Consider the following 23075-nt stretch of genomic DNA (forward strand, 5'->3'; position numbering starts at 1 on the left):
GACACTGCCTGATTTTTTTCAGAGCTGTACAACCACTAGAAAGGGTGGTTCCCACAATGTGAGTTTTGCTCAGGTGGCCCAACAATGTCACAAAAACAAGTAGGGGTGTGTGTGTGTGTTTGTATAAGCTACATGTTGGGGACCAACATCGGACAGCACACCCACTGTAGGGGACCAAAATTTTTGTGGGGACCAAAAATCTGGGCCCCACAAAAAAGAGCATTGAATTCAGTGATAAGAAGCTCAGGGGGAGGTCCTGTCAAAGTTTCAGGGCTTCCCAGGAAGGTCACAAAAACAAGACGAGTGTGCTAGAAATGTGTGTGCGGAAAAATTACTCAGGATCGCTGTCTAGTGGTCGGTCCCGGTACTGCACTTACGCACACTTCACACACTCGGCTGGTCTGCGCATGTGCAGGACAGTCTGCTTTATGTCAGGCAGCCACCCTCCCCTCCCCCACAGCCCAACCCGAAAAATTGAGATGTTAGTTAAGTATTTATTCCTATTATTGAGTGAGATTACATATTTTTACTTGGCAGCTGGCACAACAGCTAAGCTTGGAGCACAGTTATTGCAAAATAAAATAAATAAACAGTAACAACAATAACGATTGTTAATATTGTTATACTTTATAGCGTAACCTATTTATACTAATTTTCTGTATGCAATTTCAAGTGCAACTAATATAGTTGTGCATATAGATAGCCACCAAACTCCATACATTAGATAAAAATAAGAGCCACGATGTTAACCAATTAACAGTTCAAGAAAAAAGCAGACATCCAAGAACTTGCTTTGTTACTTTTGCGTGGCCAGAACTACAAACCCCAAAGCAGAGCAAACCCAAAACATCAGAGAAAGTACAATACTTTTGTCAAGGAGTGGTGCTGCTGCTTTGCGATCGCTGCCACCATAGTGAACGCGCTCCCACATTCGTGCACACGCACACATGCCACACACCTGTTTTCCACGTTCTGTCAGTCCACTCCGTCGGTCCACATTTATTTCGTTGGTCAGCCATCACGGTTGGGTGCGCACTAGATCGCTGTTAAACCATCTTCTACGCCACAGTCCTCGTGTTCAACAAACATTTCTCCCGAATTCGCCTACCATGCACAACTCTCCACTTTCAAACCGAGCGCCGCTGTTACTTCCGGGTTTTTAGCGCCAAGCACTTGACGCTAGCGTGTGACGTCATGGCGAAATACTAGGTTTTAAAATAAAAATTTTCTTTTTTTTGTACAGTCTAAGTGCATGGGGTTATGATAGATCGAATGAGTATACCTTTATGTACTCACTAACATTTATGTTGATCATAAAATGTTGTTTTGATGAAGAAAACTGTTATTTTTTAGAATCAATTGGCTTAGGGCACTTGGGCAAACTACGGCCCGGGGGCCACTTGTGGCCCGTTAAACGTTTCAATCCAGCCCCCCAAACTTGAAAAAAATTAAATGAATAAGCCTTGTTAATGGTTTATTTTCTAAATACTGTGGTTTTTCAAAGACATATATATTGTTGTAATGCTTTTGTTCACTTTCGTTTAAAATTAAATGTATTTTAGGACTCATTGTGCCCCCCCCCCCCTCCCAATCAAAAAGTTTGCCCATCCCTGGCATAGTGGATGGGCCGAGGAGTTTAAAAGGCACACATCATGCATTTTTCAGTCAGTTTTAGCCAGGGCTTGGTATGGGGAAGACCAGCTGGTTTACATGTAATCATTAAATTTTCCCAAGTTTTATTTAAGTTAATTGGACAAAACAAAAAAACGCAATATTCTTCTGCCAGAGAGTATGTAATATTCTTCTGCCATTTTATTGTAGAGGGCCATTTTGAGCCCCTAACAATATTATTCAACCAAGAGATCATGAGTCGTCGCCCACTTACTTTCTGAAGTCAGCTGGGATGTCACGGCTGTGACCCTCGTGAGGATAAAGTGGTTCAGATGGAAAAGTAGGACTAAGGGCTTTTTCTCAGGTTTCCATGCGCAAATCCATGTATATTAGGTTAATTGGAGACTCTAAATTCTCTACTCATCAAATGACATTCGTGACCCTGATGGATAGATAAAATAGATTATTAATCTGCCATGGGAAGTCCAAGGTGTCTGGTAGAAAGAAATGCATTCATACACTCATTACACAGTCAACCAAGCAAAGACACAAAGCCTAGGGCAGGGGCGGGCAAACTTTTTGATTGGAGGACCACAATGGGTTCTAAAATATGACAGAGGGGCCGGACCAGGAGCAGATGGATGGAGTGTTTTGGAAACCTCACCTCATCTGAGAAAAAAAATACATTTAATTTTATATGAAAGTGAATAAAAGCATTCCAACAATAATATTTGTCTTTGAAAACCACAGTGTTTAGAAAATAAAACATTAACAAGGTTTATTCATTAAATTTTTTTCAAGTTCGGCGGCCCGGATTAAAACTTTTAACGGGCCGCATGTGGCCCCCGGGCCGTAGTTTGCCCTCGCCTGGCCTAGGGCATAAACACATACATGTAATATCCAATCCGCTTATTCTCACAAGGATAGCGTGCTGGAGCCTACCCAGCTGTCAACGGGCAGTAGGCGGGGCACACCCTGAAGTGGTTGCCAGCCAATCGCAGGGCACGCAAAGACGAACAACCATCTGCGCTCAAACTCACTCACAAATGCAACCTCCACACAGGAAAGCTGGGTCCCGGGATCGAACCCTGCACCTTGGGACTGCGAGCCGGATGTCCTAACCAGTCTTAACTCATTAAATACCAGCCATTTTCACTGGAGCAACCCACTCAATCCCAGAGTTTTCCTGGGTTTTGACTAATATTGCAAGGCCCACAGAATATTGTATTCTAATGCTATATAGACATGGAGCACACCCGAAGAAAGATGAGACTCTCTTCTTTCAACAGAAAAAAAATGTTTGTTCCTATCTTTTTCCATTCCTGAACAATCGGCATTTGAAAATAGCTAAATTTCATGAAAACTCCAATCCCTGGGGAAAAAACTGAGAAAATGAGCTTTTTGTAAACTGATGCATTTTGACCATAATTTGAACTTTGACACTATTATTTATGGCTTTTATGACACCTCTAACATCTAAATAATGCATGCCTTCTATAAAATAACAAAAAAAAGCACAAAAAATGTTTTTGATAAAATAAATTTATTTGCACATAACACTAAACGACTGAACTGTTGAACTATGTACAAAAATGAAATACATCAGTGTCATACATACTTTTTTTTTGTGTGATATAAAATAAAACAGTTGCCTTGATGCAAGGGCACACAACATAGTTCACACCACATTCTTGTTTCACTCCGTTTGCCTTTGCGCAAACAGACCCGACACTTTCGTTGTGGTCTGGCTTTGCTGGTCCGTGGAAAATAGGCGAGCTTGTGTTTGTCCACTGGGGTTTGTGTGAAAATAATTGTCTGGGAAGTGATTGCTGGCATCCGCGATGTGCTGCAGAAGCTCATCCGTGAGAAACAGCTGCAGGAAATCAGCTGGCTCCTCAGACTCCAAATGGGCAGCGGCATTCAGTGGTCCAGGGGTTGCTGTAAAGTCGATTTTCCTCGGTTGCCATCCAGTGTGACGCCATCCGGAACCACTGCTTCCTGATGCACAACCTGTAAATTACAGAAATATAAACAATTGGAAATATATATTTATTGCTGCATTTTATTGCTGGCGTGTGAAGTTTCATATTATAATTTACCTTTCTTTACACCAACAAGACGAGGAGGAACTTTCTTGCCGCGGGATGCACAATCTGTGAATTTTAGAAAGTATGCATGATTACCACACCATTCAGTATTGTTGTTTCCTCGTCGGGGAGGAGATACGCTCGCGTCTAACTGCACATTTATGCGACATTTTCTGCCCGCAAGATGCATGATATGTACAATAAAAGCATGAGGGGTAAAACCACATGTTCAATGGTAACTTGCGAGCGCTTACCTCCTCGTTCGGGGGGGATCTGGTGAGGACTCTCAGCTGCTTTGGCTATTGTCCGAAGGCAGGCGATGCAGGCCGCAAGGCACGCGCACCCTCTTTAGACGCCTGTTTGTTGTGACGACGACGAAGCGTCATCCTCTCAACCAAAGCGTCTCCATCGCCTTGATGCTTTTAGGAAGCTTTTTTTTACAAAAAAGCATTCCTCGATTGTCATTTGCTTGGAGGATTTCATTGCTAACGCTACTAATGCGACTGCTGCTAGTGCTGCCGATGCTGCTGCTACCCACGCTGCTCTCCACACTTATAAGTCTACCCCAGGATCCCGCCCCCCATTTGTACCTCTGGCGCAGATTCAAGGCGGATCTTTTGCACCTCTGCCCCCTGCTGGGTGATTTTTACATGATTCACAATGCGGACAAGGCTGATTCTCAGTCAGAGGTTGCATCAGACCCTTATGTACACTATGACGTAAAAAAGACAGGAAACGTACTTATACGTCTTTGGTAGAGGGCGCCATTGCATTAAAAGACGTCTTTGTACGTCTAAGGGAGTAAATGAGTTGAACAAAGTACAGGGTCCTTCACCTGACTACAGATGATCTTCTGGGGACTTTATTTGGTTTTAATCACTTTTGGGGTCTGTATCTATGCACACTCCCTGGTTTTGCTACCTTCCCGGGTACCACATACACACTGCTTAGTTTCTCTGCCTTCGTGGGTACCACATACATATTGCTTGGTTTCTCTGCCTTCCTGGGTACGACATACACACTGCCTGGTTTTGCTACCTTCCTGGGTACCAGTCACACAAACGTCAGACGACTCAGCACATACCGACTGTCTCAGCACTACACACTTTCACTCCAAGGCAGTGCTGTGAACCAACTTACTGACAAGAGGTAGTATTTAGAATTTTAAAAAGTGCTTGAAAGGTTTTGTTCATGTAAAACCAACAGATTATGACATTATTATTATTATTTAAATCAGTATTAAACAGCATCAGCATAGGTTAAAGATATTATACAGACTATATACGATAAAAAAATACTAAACCACCCTTGCTTTTCCGTCATTTCTTGTATAAGTTAACACACAGATGTATAACATTTGTTTATACAAATATAACGATTAAAAAGTAGCTGATTAGAGTTTTAATTTTGTATTCATTAATCTGTAATAAAAATGGACATATTTTGGTTAATAAAATTAACAAGAAATAAAAGTAAAGGGTGTTCTAATACTTTTTTCAAGATTGTCCTAACATACATTTAATGTTTACAGTATATGTCTTCGGAAGAAGCGCAGCATTAGATTTTTTTTTTTGTTCTCTCTCTTTGACTTCTGAATTTGAATTTCTGTCACAGATGTGCTTGAATTCTATTTTGGATGATTTGTGTTAAACTGCACAAATATTTGAAGAGCCATAGAATTCAAGAATCACACCAGTGCTGCTACTCCTCCGAACGGGTGAACGCCCTTGATTAACAACCTGCGTTGAGGTGGCTTTTGAGATTCGTGGTGTGGGAGAAAAATCTCTGAAGGCATTCTTAGACTTCAAGAGAGGGTCCACAATTTTCAAAGATTCACTTCCGTCTGAATCAGAGGCCTCACTTGTATCCGGAATATATTCATCTCCACTGTCATCTGAGTTGGAGTAATAATGCTTATCCATTCCAAAGTCAGCCTGTTTTTTTAATCTAAAAAACAACAACAACGAAATATAAAGGATAGAAGGCAGGAGACCAATAAAATATATGCAATTTGCTTGTAAGATTCCCTGAAATCTATATGGGTTGTTTACCTGTATACTTTTGGTCCTCCTGAGCCTTGGGATAGTAATATGGTCTGGGTCTGAGGCGCAAAGTTCAGGGGCAGGATTTGACAATGATTCGTCAGAATCTGTGTCGTTATTCCAAGGAAGATTCAGCCCATATTTTTTGTCCAAGGGAGGAGACTGGGTTGCATCAGAGTCCAAGAGAAAATTGAGAACCCATTAAATACTTAATCCCCAGAGGAATCTGCACAGAAAAAGGTCTTAATTCTATTTGAAAAAAAAAAAAAAACTAAAATATTGATGAATGATATGACAAAATAATGTAATAACAAAATTAATTGACCGTAACAAAAAGCTCCCGGGAGGAAAACTACATTAAATGTTTTTTTAACAGGGCAGTGAAAATATTGGAAAATAAAAACGATAATAAATAAAATAATATAAAAAAAGAATTCAATGTGTATCGATGGACCCATATGAAATACTTATATCGCTATGTACTTATCAGCCATATCGCCCAGCCCAATATGTAACTGCAACTTCAAAACCTCGGGCCATAACAGGATTGTAACATGGGATGCATATCTTCATTCCTAAATTTGTAGATCCCGAGGAGGCTGCTCAATGGTCCTGGTAATCTAAACCTCAACCAATTCGGTCACAGCCAATGTTCTCCATCCTTGTTAAGAAGTTTTGAAATGATTTAATAGATATACTATTGCAAACTATACCAGAATTTTAGACATTTTAAACTTTTGATCACAATTTTACCTATTTTCTAAAAATCTGAAGAATCCACATGCCAAATCACCTGCTGTAGACACATAGGTTCTGTTCTGACAGATAATTCAGTTACAGGTTGTGTACTTAAAGCCAATAAGAGGGCAATGCAGCAGTCGACAACCTGACGAAAGCTTAAGTCTCCCAATGAGAGAACTGTAGTGGCTGGTAGGTTCTTAGATTGTAACATAGTAAAGACATATACTAGGCATAACTGTATATCATATGATGATGAGGGAAAATATTATTAGCTACGATTTATGTCCAGATATATTAGAAAACTTGTCCAACCAGCACAGGTCCATCTAACTGTAATTTTAACATCTCAAGACACGACAGGATGACCACATGATACGCATACCTCCTTTTCAGAGTCTGTCAAACCTTGAGAAGGCTGCTTCGATGTTCTGGTGGCATCAACCTCAGCCGATTCAGTCATTGTCGGTTGTCCTCCATCCTAATGAACAAGTTGAATATTAATTTAATGAATTAAAAAAAAGAAAATGGATCAGAATTTTACACATTTTAACGAACAAGTTCACGAATGAAACAAAACCAATTACTTTAGCGCATGACAATTAATCTTCAGTAGAGATATGTTGTGACTGATATTTCAGTCACAGGTTGTCTTTTGAACGCCACCAGGGGCGCAATGGAGCACAGGACAGCCAAAAGTCTTCTTGTCGGACACCTGTAGTGGCTGGTAGGTTCTAAGATTATAACATAGTAAAGGCACATACAACTCCTAACTGTATTTCATATGATAATGAAGGAAAAGATGATTAGCTATGATTTATGTCAACAATAAAAATGGCTCTACGGGGTCCCCACAAACACAAACCTGACAGTTGGGTGTCAGATGGCCAACATACCTGACACGCAATTCAACTCAACTGGACCCCACAACACAAGAAAAAGCTGAGTGAGCCTCAAACCAGACATACACATTCACTGACAAATATCCTGTGACACCAGATATATTAGAAGTCTTGTCTAATCAGCACACGTCTATCTAACTGCAATTTTAACATCTCGAGACACGACAGGATGAGTACACGATACGCATACCTCCATTTCTGAGTCTGTAAAGCCTGGAGGAGGCTGCTTCGATGTTTTAGTAGCATCATAAATTTATTGAATTAATTATATTTGAGGTTGGATTAGATTTTTACACATTTTAAGCCTTAGCCACCCAAAACAAAACATAAGCTCATGAATGAAATAAAACTAATTAATTTCGCCCATGCCAATTAATCTTCTGTAGACACGTGTTGTGACCAGTGTTGTTTTTGGCAGGCATTTTAGATTTTGTCCAAGTCATTTGGACAAAGTGCTGATTTGTTTACATCACATTTAGTCATCCCAATTCGTTATAGTTTTAGTCCAGTTTTAGTCAACGAAAACTAAAAAAAGGGTTTTAGTCCAGTTTTAATCGACGGAAACGCAAAAAAAGTTTTACCCTAGTTTTCGTCAATTTATTCACAAAGGTTTTAGTCCAAGCGGCACGGTGGCCCAACTGGTTAGCAGGATGGCCTCACAATATTGAGGTCGTAGGTACGATTCTGGCTCCGGCCTTCCTGCGTGGGTTTCCTCTGGGTAATTCGGTTTCCTCCCATATTCTTAAAACATGCATGGCAAGTTGCTCGGACACTCTAATTGCCCCTAGGCATGAGTGTGAGCGTGGATGGTTGTTCGTCTATGTATGCCCTGCGATTGGCTGGACACCAATTCAAGGGTGTACCTCGCCTACTGCCGAAGACAGCTGGGATCGGCTCCAACACCCCCCGCGACCCTAGTGAGGAGAAGCGGTACAGATAACGGATGGATGGATGGATGGGTTTAAGTCCATTTGAGTTAAAACAAGGCATTCAAGGTTTCCACCCAATAACAAAGACTTTTGGATGGACTACAAAGGATTCTTCATTACAAACAGAAAAAAGTGGCAACAGTGGAATCAATGCTCACTGCTCCAAAATAAGCAGAGAAGCAAAACATTTTGTTGGGCAACTGTTGTGGCTTTATTTCACTAAAAGCAACATAAAATAATTTATGAACCACATGCTAACAATTTTGTCTCGTCAACGAAAAAAATTCATGTACATCACGTCATGTTTTCGTCATAAAAGAACCTCGTTTAGCTTGTCATCGTCATTAAAAAAGGGGCGTTAACGAAGTATTTTCGTCATAGTCATCAGTGACGAAAACAACACTGGTTGTGACTGATATTTCAGTCCCAGGTTGTCTCCTGAACACCACCAATTGGGCAAGGGGGCGCAGGAAAGCCTGGGGTCTTCTATTTTTACAGTATAGAAAGGCTAAATATCAAATTGAAACAGTGTTTTATATCATGAATATACAGGGTTGGTGCTGGTTCTGGTAGGGAAACCACAACATAAAGATGTCCTTAATTAGTCCCACAATGGGGATATTTGCAATATGGCATATGATGGCCTAACAGGGCCACCGCCCAGAAAAGAGTAACGCAGAACTTTGTAATACTGTCACTCCCTGACCAGTTCGTTGTTCCTGAAGAGCCAAACTTTGACTCAGACCCACAAATTTGAATTACAGATAGTGGACAATGGAGAACTCCCCCAGTCAGTCAGCATGTTCAACTTCCATAGAAACCTCAACATACATTTATTAGATTGCCAAACTAATTGGAAACTACATCACCAGAACACCACAAGTGGGCTCTGTTATTGTACTTAAAGATGCATCTTACAAACCTGTGTTCTCCAAGGCCAGCTGGTCCATAGTCTTAAGTTATTTCTTCGCCAACATCAATGTCTCGGAGCGCAAACAGACAGAGGTGTGGTCTGTCCTCTGTTGTCTTCTTCTTCATTTTACAGTTGGGGTGCATGTGGTCATCATTAACCAGTCTTCCCAGACTGCCATCTTCTTGAGCGGCATCAACACTTAAAATAGATTTAAAAAAAAAAAAAAACAATTATTCAATCAATGTCAGAAATTAATCTTTGAGACAATCTTGTGTACACAAAACATAAAAATAGGAAATCCACAATTTTTAAATCTTCTAAATCAAATCATACAAGAAATTTCTATTGGAATCAGACCCTATTAACAGCTTGTCTTTGAGACTTCATGGTCTATATTTTCATTTGTACAGATTCAACGCATGAATAAAAGTAATTACCGTATTTTCGCAGTCATAAGCAAACAAAGCGCCCTGTCAGTCGATGCGTCCATTAAATGGACAAAGAACCACTCACGTCCATCAGCCCTTGTCATCAACGAGCTGTTGGAAGTGCATGTTAGCACACCCTGCTGGGCAAAGAGTGAGTTGTCCATGCTTACAATCGACCGTGACAAATACACCATCTGACTATAATGTTTGGGTGATGGTGTTGGAAAAAGCTGGACAAAGGGCAGCTGTCCACAATGTTTTAGTCTGTCTTATCATTTATGTTATTGCAAGCAAGAAACGTCCCAGGTTTAGACAACAGACAAAAAGTCCAAAGCATAACAGCACATCTCTTTAAACAGCCATGCAAATCTCTCTAAACAGCTATGGGATTGTGGGTCTCTGCTCCCAGAATGCATTGCTTGAATTAGCTAAGGCTGAGTGGCTTTTGTATTATTTTCATTTTTTTTGGGTATATTGATGGCATGAGAGATACATGTTTGTGTTAATCTTATTTCTATGTTTCATTGTTTGCTTGTATGATGAGTTTTTTATTTTTTTTTGAAACCGTGACTCTAAGGAGTGTGGTGAGCAGCCAAGTCCCTCCCCTGACGTTGCTTTGTAGGCTATTGCCAATGCACCTAATATTGGCCTGAGCCATTGTCAGCTATTGTCAATAGAGACTTGGCGTCTGCTGCAACAATGGGGTGATTGCTCATGTTATTGGGGCATAGTAGGCTGCTATCGGCTGTGTCAGTGTGGGCAGCTCTGCCAAGTTCATGCTATGCTAACAGCAGCTGTGCTATCGTCTTGTCAGGCGGTGCGTCCAGTATATGTTACAAAGACAGAAATAGCGGCCTCAACAGGTGTTGCGCCCTTTGACACGGCGCGTCTTTTGGGTGCGAAAATACGGTATACATTTTTGCTTAGAGAATGATTTTTCCCCTAACACTTATGGGATGAGTATGTGTTTATTTTTTTAAATAAAAACAAAAATAAGATAACATCTCAATCTTTGCCTCACCTCCAAGTTTTTTCTTGCCGGCGGAAGTCAAACAAAAAGACAGTGCCTCTTCCATCCATCTTCCTGCGTTGAGATTTATCAGAATCTATCAATTTTCCTCTGTACTCCATAATAAAGAATAAAGTCGTCTTTCCTGAAAGGGGCCTTGGTAAATACTCCTCGACCTAGTTAACAGGGAAATCAAGATAGCTTCGTCATATTTTTAAGCACACAAATAAGGAGTCATCATATTCATTTGGGCCACTATACTAATGTAGGGTGGTTTGAAACATTGCTTCTTGTGAGGGATAGAGCAGAGCCCTTCTTTATGATTTTAAAGGAACAGACCAGCCAAAATTCATTTTCCAGCATTGCATTAGCCAGTATGTATTAGGACTGAAAGTACAAATGTCAATGGCACCTGGTTACGTAAAAAAAAAACTTTAAGATTATTTAGTTTCATAACAATGACATACACTGTATACACAGTCATATTGGATCGCGTCACGTGATCTCTGTGACGTATAACGTGCTTTACACTAGACTATCAATATCGGACTTGTTCACCGGTCTATTGTGGTATAAAAATGCCGGAGGGCGTCATCAAGTACAGCCTTAATTTAGATAGAACTCCTACCATCAGGTTTCACGCTCACTGAAATAACTTGAAACTGACAAAAGAAAAGGTCAAGACACTCTTAATGTAAAATAACCACTTAAAAAACGATGTCAGCTTGGTTATCAGAAAACAATAATATATCTTAGCAAAAGCGTTAACATCATACCTTTAAATGAGTTTATATACTTCGCTTCTAACTCTGCAGTCTTGTCCAGACCCTTGACTGCATGTTCAATAGTATCCTGCTTTGGGGACTTCCTGCATCTCAGGGAAGGCATTGTTTATTCTATAAAGAAAAAAGACAGTTTTGTGTTGAGAATTATTAATACTATAGGCTAAATGGAGTTTTAACAATATCAGTGTAAGAAAAATAAATTATAAATTAAAAAAATATCAATCCCTCCATCCCAATTAACGATTTCAACCATAATAGTTTATATTGAAGTTTAAACAACAGACAGACAGATTTATGCAGTGTGACTACAAAAATCTTACCAAAATTGCATTCACAGTAACCTTTGCTTTAAGAATCATGTAATTAACCAGTGAACATCGTGTCTTACACAAAAATTAATGACAGAAATTATCATGGTACTTGCATTCTGTTGTTCTATAACAAAAGTGCAAGCTGTTAGCTCCGCAAAGCTAACGCAACAAGCTAGCGTCCCTCGTGCTCACATTCAATGCAAACCTGACCACCGGATGAAAATACGCGTCGGTTTAGTTCTTTAAATGAGTAAAAGCACCATGACGTTTTATAATTATTCAATGCTTAACTGGAGCTCGTCAATTATGTCGATGTAGGAGCACATGTTTGCTAGGCCAGTGTTGTAGGCCCACATCCATGGTGCTACTTTGTATAGTGTTTTCCACACAACTATCTCTAACCATGAACAAATGCACTCGAGGCATGTTTTGAATAAAAACAAACGAAAAACACTTACCTCTCCGTTTCAACAGCAGTTCGAACTTCGAAGTGGTGATATTCTCCAGCGTTAAGCACCTGCTCGAACTGCGAATAGGTCAAATTCAACAGCGTCTTTTTTCTGTCTTAATAAGGACGCGATGAGAGGAGGAGCGCTTGCCTTTTCGTCAGCACGCCCCGCGCGGGTGGTGCTGCTTTATCACTCTCTATCTGTGCCCGCCCGCCGGCATGTCGATAGAAAAATAATATTCCTTCAAACATTACTTTCATCTTCTTAACGTTTTGTAGTGAATTTAACAGGTTCACCACTTTTTTCAAATACACCAATGGAAAACAGGTCTTAATTGAGGAAACATACAAAGAGCGTCTCACAAACACCTTATGATGAGCAATGTAATTTGATCACGTTTTTTGTCACTGCCTGGACGTCGGTTCACTGGCCTGGTGGCAGTGGCTTGTAGACACTGTCACTGAGTGGGAACGGATCTCAAGGTGGGTCAAACTAACCCAAGCAGTGGATCGGTCCGTTTTTTAAATTTATTAATTTTTTTATTTTATGTATTTATTTATTATTTAATACAAGGGCTTCGGCTCACTACCAGTGGGCGGGACCAAAGAATTTGGGTTTCCTTTGAGCTAGGAGGCAGTCAAAGGCAGTCCAATCCCCGGCAACATAAAGCGCCTAGCTCTGGGGACATGGAATGTCATTTCTCTGGTAGGGAATGAACCCGAGCTGGTGTGTGACTAGACCAGTGGTTCTCAATTATTTCCTGTCATGCCCCCCCTACCAAGAAGAAAACAATTCGCACCCCCCCCACCACAATTTTTTTTTACATTTCGTACTAATGTACATGTTCTTTGCATATTAATGTTAGATTGTCAATAAAATATCTTACCTTAACAAAGCTAAATTGATAAAAAAAAATATCATTTTGAGAACGACTATTGTGAGGATCTCGAAACTCAGTACTCTGTGGTGCTAATATTGATGAGATGATAAATATGTTGAAGCCACAGAACAAAAAGATTAGATATTGTTTGGAAATTAATGACGTACATAACAAAGGAATATCAGCCTTGATTGGAGTACATTACTGCATTTAAATTTTTAATAAAAATGAAACAATTATTGATGTTATGACCACTATGAAGAATTTAAAAAAACAATATATAGGGATAATTATAGTTTTCATTTTGTTATGTTTAGTCTGTTCATGTTGCATTATTTTTATGACAAAGATGATGGTTAATCGTAGGTTTGTTGCCCAAATGTACCGTTACAACCTGATTAATGTTGAGAATGACGAACTCAAACTGGACACTAAAACGTAAAAACACATGGACTTCTTGCCCCTGTCCACACACGTGCACACACACACACACCATACACGAAGATCCGGGAGGTAAGGACGGCTGTCCTCTCCTACAACGAGGCAAGGGCCTCCACCAAGTCACCCCAGGGACAAGTTTTATTCCCTGATGGTCATCAAATTATGAGGATCTCATTCTACGCCGGAAGGGAGGAGGGGAATTTTTCCCTAATGTGAGGTTTTCGCTCCTCCACTGATGATCACACTGTTGTATGATTTCATTATGATGATCTGTCTTAAAGCCGTAAGGACATGATTTTTAAATCCACAACAGGGGGGAAATGTAAGATGGGCTGAGGATAGGTAATCAGTTTGTGTATTCATAATCATGTTTTTATACACTCATTAATGTTTAACACACACAGAGACACTTACTTGTTATTTTAACACACACACACACACACAGACACCGTATCCTGAAGATGTGTTTAGTTAAACTGACCTTGGGTTATGATTTTCTGCCTGCTGGAGTCCCTGGTGATTAGTTATTGATGCTTTAGGATGCAGTCCTATTTACAGGCCCCAGTGACACCCCAGGTTTCTGTTGTTTGTACGAGGGCGCTTAATAGGTACTGCTATTCACAATCGTCTTAGGCTGTTTCTTTGCAGAAGTTTATGGACAATGTGTAGTGCTGTAGGATGCAGTCTAGAGCATTCTTGACATTGAAGCTTTTGTTTCCAGCAACTGCTAATGCGACCGTGCATCAAACATGCAAAACACAGACCCTTGCTCCTCAAGAAGTCAATCTTATCCTTGTGATGCTTTCTCCTAAATTCCTTACAAATTGTGAGACTGTTGCTCTCCATTACAATTAGCACATGGTTTGGCAATAGCATCCACTGAAACAGGTTCTGCCTTTGGCGTGGTGGTTTTGTTGTTTTCCATCTTGGCGGGCACAATGACTGTTGTGAAGACTTTCTTTGATTTTGGTGTTTCTGTGTGTTGTGATTTTGTTTTCTGTTTTATAGAATCTTTCGTGCTTGTCAACAAAGTCAACAAAATCCTTAAACTTCACTCTTCTATTTGTTCTTTCTTGGAGATTGCAGGCAAATTTTCTCCAAGATTCTATAAGTCTGTATGGAAGTTTGTTTGCCATACCTTTATATTAGCCATGTTGTCCAAGTCCTCCATGTAATTAACATCTGCCATTATGTTCAAACAGCCCATAAGGAATAATGTGAAAGACTGAAGTGCAACACCATCTTCAGACTTGATTGTTGGCCAATCCATGGCTTCCTTTAAATATGCTTCTGCTATCATGAAGTCATCACCATAAAACTCCTTCAAGATTTGTTTTGCTTTGGTATATCCTGTCAGAGGTTCCATATGGATGCAGCTCTTCACCAACTCATGTGGTTGTTCACTAGTATACTGCAGCTAAAATTGAAGATGATCACGGTTATCACTTGTACGGCCTTCACTCCCATGTTCAATGGCACCTATACAGGTTTTATAATGCAGAGGGTCGCCTTTAAACGTAGGAATGGAAAGTTCGGGAAGTAGCGATGCTTTTTGACTCTTTGCTAAGTATTCTGCGACACTGGCTTGCTGTGAGATTGCTTGGCAAAGGCCATCAAGCACATGTCCCTGTTGTTCTCTACTTTCTGTCTGATGTGGAAATCTAGCCATTGGAATAGTCGAAGTGGGAGCATTTCAGGTCAACACTGCTTGTTGCTCTGATAGGCTGTGATGGTAATTGAATGTTTTTCCTTGTTTAAATTGTAACACACTCATCAGGAATGTGGATACCATCCTCCTGGGTATTTTCATATCTTCTCAAGACATCCAATTTAGCATCAGACTCAGGGAGTGCCGTTTGCATTGCATGCATTTGCTTCTTTGCCTTAATTGCAGCTTCTTCTTGCTCAAGTGCCAACCTTTGTTGTAAATCAGCAGCCTTTGCCTTTAAACATGCTCGTTCCATTTGAGCCTTTAATTTAATTGAAGACGTTGACAGAAGTGAGCTTCTGTCTGTTAGATTCTTTACTTCTACTTCTATGGGTGTAGTTAGTTGATGCAGATCTACTATCATCAGGTGATATTTGTTTATTGCATCCTTCCTCTGCACGTTTCAAAACGTCCTTCTTCCATTGCTCACATTTCCATTAATTACATTTTTTGGATCAAACCAGTTATTTTGGTCATCGGCAAAATCCTCTTCAGTCTTTAAATTTTGCACACCGGAATTGAGGTCCACAAATTCTTGCTCCATGCCGCTAAAGCAAACACGAAGCTCAGTTTTTTACAGCGTCAACATTTGCATCATCCTCCATCAATTGTTCAATTTGACGTTGCATGGAGGTCAATTGAGCAAATTTGCACCTGCGTGCCTGCATCCGTTTAGGCTTGTGATCTTCTACAGCTTTTCTCCGTCATTTTTAATGTCCGCTTTCCACTGTCTTGTTCCTCCATGTCAATCCACAATCAAGCAAACAAAAACGTCAAACTGACTGTAGCGTCTCAATTTGTAGGTCAGCTGAATGACGATCAAAGTTTTAAGCAGTTTACTCACGCACCTGTTACGTGCACGTCCTTGTTAACTCGCGATGCTTGTCAAGTATGGACGCATGCTAACAGCTAGCAGCTCATTGTCCCGACTGGAAAGTTGCTCCTTAGCTGTGATGTGCCTAGGGTTACACTATCTATCATTAACAAACACAGCCAGCCCTCCTCTTTCCTCTTACCGCTTTCCAGTGTCCTGTCCGCAAGTAGTATTTGGAAGCCGTCAAATTCCACGACGGTGTCCGGCGTTAGGTCTGTTAGCCATGAATCCGTGAACATCAGCAAGCTAGCTCATTGGAAGTTCCTCTCGTGCCGCGTCCATTTTCTTGGGAAGGTATCTAACATTTCCCATAAAAACGGACAGGAGGACGGGGTGGTCACGCCTCCTCTTTGCCTGGCGTTTCGCCCCCGCGCGACATCCCCCGTCTCTTCCTCCTCAACTCGTGGGGGATATCGGGTCTCGCTCCGGGAGTCGGCACGGGGTTAGCACGAAGTGCTAACAGCTGATCTCTTGTGTAAACGATTGATCCGTAGCTCCCAGTGACATCTCCGGACACGATCACGCAAAAAACAGCCCCCAGCAGCAATAAAACCACCGCAATTTGGATGTCCATTGCTGCGATGAGGTAAAATAAATAAAACTGGGTAAAGGAAAAAACACGCGAAAAAGGCTCAAATAGTGAGCCGTGCTGCTTTAGCAGGTAGCCACTCGCGTGGTGACGGAACCGTAAAAACAAATGTGGTCCCATCAAAATCTGATGGGATATTTAAAAATAAAAGCGTGAAAATTTGCTTATTTGTCTGTCGTCACCAATGATTAAAAAAATTAAAATCATTACAAAATCCTCAAGCTATCGTGATACCAGACAAGTTCTGCGGGACACCAGACCACCCCAGTTGTCCACAAAAAGTGGTCACTTCAAAATTTGATGTGGCATTTAAAAATAAAAAAATCACCTGAAATATGCACTGTGATCAACACTGATTTAAAAGAAAAATCTTTAAAAAATATCCTCAAACTATCGTGATACCAAACCAGGATTGGGGATACTAGACCACACCAGCTGTCCACCAAAAGTGGTCACATCAAAATGTGATGTGGCACTTCAAAATAAAAGTAGCCTGAAATTCGCTTATTTCACGGTCATCACCACTGAGTTAAAAAAAAAATAGCTCGAGCTATCGTGATACCAGACCAGTTTTGTGGGACACGAGACTACCCCAGCTGTCCATAAAAAGTGGTCCCATCGAAATCTAATTTGTAATTTCAAACTAAAAGTTGCCTGAAATCTGCACATTTCACTGTCATCATGCCTGACTTTAAAATTTCATTAAAAAATATCCTCTAGCTATGGTAATACCAAACCAGGTTTGGAGGACACAAGACAACACAGCTTTCCCCCAAAAGTAGTCCCATCAAAATGTAAGGAGGCATTTTAAAATAAAAGAGCTGGAGCTGTCGTAATACCAGACTAGTTTTGTTGGACACTAGACGACCCCAGCTGTTCATCAAAAATGGTCCCATCAAAATCTGATGTGTAATTTCACAATAAAAAAAAACCCACCTGAAATATGCACATTTCATTGTCATCAACACTGATTTTAAAATAATCATTTCAAAATACCCTCGAGCTATCGTGATATCAGACCCATTTTGGGGGACACTAGACAACCCCAGTTGTCCATCAAATGCGGTCCCACCAAAATGTGATACGGCATTTCAAAATAAAAGTAGCCTTAAATCAGCATACATCACTGTTATCAGGCCTGACTAAAATATCATGACAAAATATCCTCCAGCTATCATGATACCAGACAAGACATATTTCACTGTCATCACCATTGATTTAAAAAAATTAATTAAAAACTAGAGCTGCGAGCAGCTATAAAGGGCCCTCGCCACCCGGACAACGTTGGGGTACTGGCACGTTGGAAATGTGAAATATTTCCGAGAAATAACGTGAGGAATCTTCAAGAGGAATTTGCTTGTAGTTAAAGTTAGAGCAGCTTTTGTTTTCAAAGCCTCGTCAATGTTTGAAGTAAATTTGTTGGCAGGCACTACAGGTGCATCAAATCAAAGACTAATAGACTGAAAAACATTTTCTTTCCGAGAGCCATCACCATTCTGAACTCTCACACACATGCACACACACACGACCACCCTTACCTTGCTGAACAGCGACATATTGTGTTGTATTTCTCCAATTTCATACTATTTTCCATCACAATATTTATTCTCTTATTTATCTAATTTATATATTTGATTAAATTATTGTTGTATTGCACTGGAGAGGGGAGCTCCCTAATCTTGTTGCACACTGTACAATGACAATAAAAGGATTTCGGATTCTGATAAATTTAGAATGGCCGACTTCCTGTTCAATTTAGCATACGGCTCCATGAGACTTTTTATTAGGTCTTGGCTTTGTACACACTTCATCAAATTTTCAGTTTGGTGAAACAGAGATATGGGGCTGTTTTTTTTTGTTGTTTTTTTTTTCTAGGGGGCGATAGCGAGCCATTTTTAAACAACTGTACGACAAAATAATAAAATATTGTGAATATTGAATCAACTCCCGGTTGAATGGACGCTGGCACGTTTGGCTGCCACTGCTCACCGGTAACTCTCAGAAATTTTTTGGATCCGCTTGTTGTACCTGCTTTAGCAGTTTACAATCCCTCCAGTTACAGTGATTTTATTTATTATTATCTGTATGTTGAGCGATCCCGATTCTCATGAATGCCACCCACCGATTGCATAGTCGCTGACGCGTCTACTGTGGCTAAAGTTTAGCTTACCTATCAAAGTTAGCACCTGTCTGCCATGTGGACCCGCAGGCCAGTCTGCTTCTCACACTTCTGCCTGTTCCTGTCATGTCATCAACCTGTGTCAGGACAACTTCAATCCACTGCCGCTGAACTCCGCTGGATTTACCGACACATGCCCGAGGGAAACGCACCACCACCACTGCTCCTCCTCCCGAACATCGCTCGTCGACCCTTGAAGGATTGTATGGCAATTACCGGCATTTTAAACATTTATGGGACAGAATGTCAATTATTTAATTTAGCAGGTTTATATTTACTGAATATGCTATGATCGCAAAATTCCGGACGAACTGGCGAGGCTGCCCGGCTCACCGTGGCTTGTCATCGGGACCGGGAGGCGGCGCAGGCGACGCAGAGAGAGGAAGCAGAAGCGGGGCTGCAGGTCCGGTGTCTTGCAACGGCTGCGACGGCAGCCCCATAGGCAACCACTGCCGAGTCTGTACCTCACCAACGCCAGATCCGTGGTCCACAAAATCGACGACCTGGGATTACAAATCCTGGGAAACCGCTATGTGCGAGACAGCAGTGTGATCGTCGTCACGGAATCCTGGCTGCACGCAGACGTCCCCGATGCTAGCATCCAGCTGGCCGGGCGCTCGCTACATCGCGCGGATCGGACAAGGGACACCGGTAAGAGACGGGGCGGGGTGGCTCTGTGTTTACGTGCATGAGAACTGGTGCGGCGATAGCACGATCGTCGAGAAGCACTCTTCCCCCGACATCGAGTTCATGTCCGTTAAATGCCGGCCTTATTTTCTCCCGAGGGAGCTAACGGTCGTGATTGTCACAGCTGTTTACATCCCTCCCGACGCTAGCACTAGCACGGCGCTCTCGCTACTCGCGTGCGTCATCAATAAACATCAGCGGGCCCACCCTGATGGCGTTCACGTCGTAGCGGGAGACTTTAATAAGGCCAATTTAAAGACTGTACTCCCAGAGTTTCACCAGCATGTCAAGTGCCCAACGAGGGGAGACAACACTCTCGACCATGTGTACTCGAACATCAAGCACGCATACAGGGCCCTCCCACTCGCCCCCCTCGGCCAGTCAGACCACCTGTCCTTGCAGCTCGCACCTGCATACATCCCTCTCAGGCGCAGATTCAGGCCCACCACAAAGACTGTGAAAACCTGGCGTGACGGCGCCATGAGTGAATTACAGGACTGCTTTCAAGACACAAACTGGGGCCTCTTTGATCATCAGGACCTTGATGTCTACACACATTGTGTAGTGGACTACATCAAGTTCTGCATGGAAACTGTGTCCCTACACAGGACTATACGGACCTTCCCAAATGCGAAGCCCTGGATGTCCAGCAGGGTTCGCTCTCTCCTCAAGGCCCGTGACGCTGCCTTCAGGTCAGGCGACAAAGCCCAGTACAGGGTGGCTCGTGCTGACCTGAGCAAAGGCATCAAGCTAGCCAAGGCAACCTACAAGGGGAGGCTGGAGGCCCACCTTGCCAGTAACAGACCACGGGAGGTGTGGCAGGGTCTACGGAGCATCACCAACTTCCGTGGCAGCAGCACGACCTCTGCAGACCCGAGTGCATCGCTGACAGAGGAGCTTAACTGCTTCTTTGCTCGCTTTGACTCGCCCCAACCGTCACACCCCCGCACTTCATGCTCCAACTCCCCCCCACTCACCTAGAGGAACACGATGTGAGGCGCGCGCTCCTGGCTGTTAACCCCAGGAAAGCTACTGGACCCGACGGAATACCAGGCAAGGTCCTCAAAACATGTGCCCACCAACTGTCACATGTATTCTGCAGGATCTTCAACCGCTCCCTGGCTCAAGCAGTCATCCCCTCCTGCTTGAAAACTTCCACCATTATTCCTGTCCCCAAAAAGTCACCAGCCGTCCACCTGAATGACTACCGTCCTGTTGCTCTCACACCAGTCATCATGAAGTGCTTCGAGAGGCTGGTTCTCCAGCACATCAGGGACTGCCTTCCTCCCACTCTGGACCCCTACCAGTTTGCATACTGGGCTAACAGATCCACTGAGGACGCCATCAACACTGCTCTGCATGTTGTGCTGGGCCACCTGGAACAACAGCAGAGCTATGCAAGGATGCTCTTTGTGGACTGCAGCTTGGCATTCAACACAATCATCCCAGACATCCACGTCGCCAAACTTGACATTCTCGGCCTCCCTGCCCTCACACGAATCTGGATTAAGGACTTTCTGACCAACAGACCCCAGACTGTGTTGCTCGGCCCCTACACGTCCTCCACCTGCATGCTGAGCACCGGTTCCCCTCAAGGATGCGTGCTGAGCCCTCTCCTATACGCCCTCTACACCTACGACTGCAGCCCGGCCCATGGCAACAACACCATCGTCAAGTTTGCTGACGACGCGACAGTGGTCGGTCTGATCTCGGAAGGTGACGAGACAGCCTACAGAGAGGAGGTAAAGAGACTGACAGCTTGGTGCAAGGACAACAGACTGCACCTTAACACTGCAAAAACAAAGGAGATTGTCGTCGACTTCAGGAGGAACAAGACGGTGCCGCCCCCCCTCTGCATCGAAGGCGTGTGTGTGGAGAGGGTCCACACGTTCAAGTTCCTGGGAGTACAGATCTCCGACGACCTTTCTTGGACTCACAACACCACAGCAGTGGTAAAGAAGGTCCACCAGCGTCTGCACTTCCTGAGAGTCCTCAGGAAATTCAACCTGGACAGGAAGCTGCTGCTAGCCTTCTACCACTCGTCCATTGAGAGCCTGTTGATGTACTGTGTCTCCACCTGGTACAGCGGCTGCACTGAGGCCGACAGAGTGAGGCTCCAGAGGACAGTCAAAACAGCGCAAAGGATTATTGGCTGCCCTCTCCCCTCACTGTCGGACATCTACACCGCCCGGTGCCTCAGAAGGGCTCTCAACATCGTCAAAGACAATACCCACCCAAACTCACACCTGTTCGACCTGTTGCCCTCTGGCAGGCGCTACAGATGCATCAAATCGAGGACCAATAGACTGAGAAACAGTTGCTTTCCGAGAGCCATCTCCATTCTGAACTCTCACACACACACGAGAACACCCTTACCTTGCAGAACAGCATCGTGATGTGTTTTTATATACCCTATTCTGTACTAAATTCCATTGCACTCTCTTATTTATTAATCTAATTTATATATTTGTCTGTCTTATTGTTGTATTGCACTGGAGAGGGGAGCCTTCTAATCTCGTTGCACACTTGAGTACAATGACAATAAAGGGATTTCTAATTCTAATTCTAATTCTACTACGCATAGGAATGACTGATTGTAGTCATGGTCTTTACTGATTTATGATATTATTTTCACATGCTAAAGTTATATTACTTAGTTTATAAATGTGTGAACATAGTATTTTCATGACCTACACTCACATTCATACATATTCAGTCTGCACATTACAAACTGATGACAAGCCAGACAGCACTTCATGGACAAATATGACAAAGCACATTCGCCACATAGGACATAGAGATGCAAACATACCAAATTGGGCACTGGATTTAGTTTTAAAATCGCTGCATTGGCTCCCCGTGTGTTTCAGGATTGATTTTAAGGTTCTTCAATTAGTTTTTAAATGCCTTAACGGTCTTGGGCCATCCTCACGGACCCTGAGGTCCTCTGGCACCGGCCTGTTAATTATTCCTCGGGTGAGGACTGGAACACATGGCGAGGCTGCATTCAGCCATTCTGGTCCTCGTCTATGGAATAGCCTGCCGGAGGACATCAGGTCCGCAGAGACTGTTGATATTTTTAAAAGGAGGCTCAAGACCAGACCTGGGCATTGCACGGCCCGCGGGCCACATCCGGCCCGCCGGGTGGCACTGACTGGCCCGTATGACAGACCTGGGCATTGTATGGCCCGGGCCACATACCTTTGGTTGACTCTGACCGCGAGTGTAAGGTTAATTGGAAATTTCAAAATAAACATACCTTTTAATTTCACCTCATTCATGGGCGAAAGCTGCACTGCTTTTATTCTGAAATTGTTTTTTTTTTTTATTCCCGCACAATGTGCGTCGCACATAATGACGTAATGCGTTTATCAAGACATGCGCGCGATTGAATCACAACAAGACAACGTTCGTCCTCAAAAATGTCCGCTCAGGCTACAAAAAGAAAGGTAGATGCCGAATGTAGAATTTTCAACAAAAATTGGACAGCGAAGTATTTATTTACTGAAGTTA

General features: G+C 42.5%; 2 long non-coding RNA genes across 3 annotated transcripts; both read right to left on the reverse strand.

Annotated features, from left to right (window-relative positions):
* Positions 1-3388: 3388 nt before the first annotated feature.
* Positions 3389-4244, reverse strand: LOC148316002 (uncharacterized). The gene is made up of 3 exons (XR_015840440.1): positions 3953-4244; positions 3711-3764; positions 3389-3621 (listed from the first exon to the last, which is right to left on the reverse strand). It is a non-coding gene; the product is annotated as an uncharacterized LOC148316002 (long non-coding RNA).
* A 348-nt stretch (positions 4245-4592) lies between these two features.
* LOC148316003 (uncharacterized) lies at positions 4593-12348 on the reverse strand. 2 transcript variants are annotated; one of them, XR_015840458.1, is made up of 7 exons: positions 12214-12348; positions 11436-11555; positions 10672-10835; positions 9232-9420; positions 6864-6959; positions 5750-5902; positions 4593-5645 (listed from the first exon to the last, which is right to left on the reverse strand). It is a non-coding gene; the product is annotated as an uncharacterized LOC148316003 (long non-coding RNA). The 2 variants fall into 2 exon arrangements; XR_015840459.1 differs by having other exon boundaries at positions 5750-5966.
* Positions 12349-23075: the final 10727 nt, after the last annotated feature.

Source organism: Idiotropiscis lumnitzeri, unplaced genomic scaffold, assembly GCF_059441095.1.
Source record: "Idiotropiscis lumnitzeri isolate Australia: NSW breed Sydney's pygmy pipehorse unplaced genomic scaffold, RoL_Ilum_1.0 HiC_scaffold_26, whole genome shotgun sequence".
Taxonomy (NCBI): domain Eukaryota; kingdom Metazoa; phylum Chordata; class Actinopteri; order Syngnathiformes; family Syngnathidae; genus Idiotropiscis; species Idiotropiscis lumnitzeri.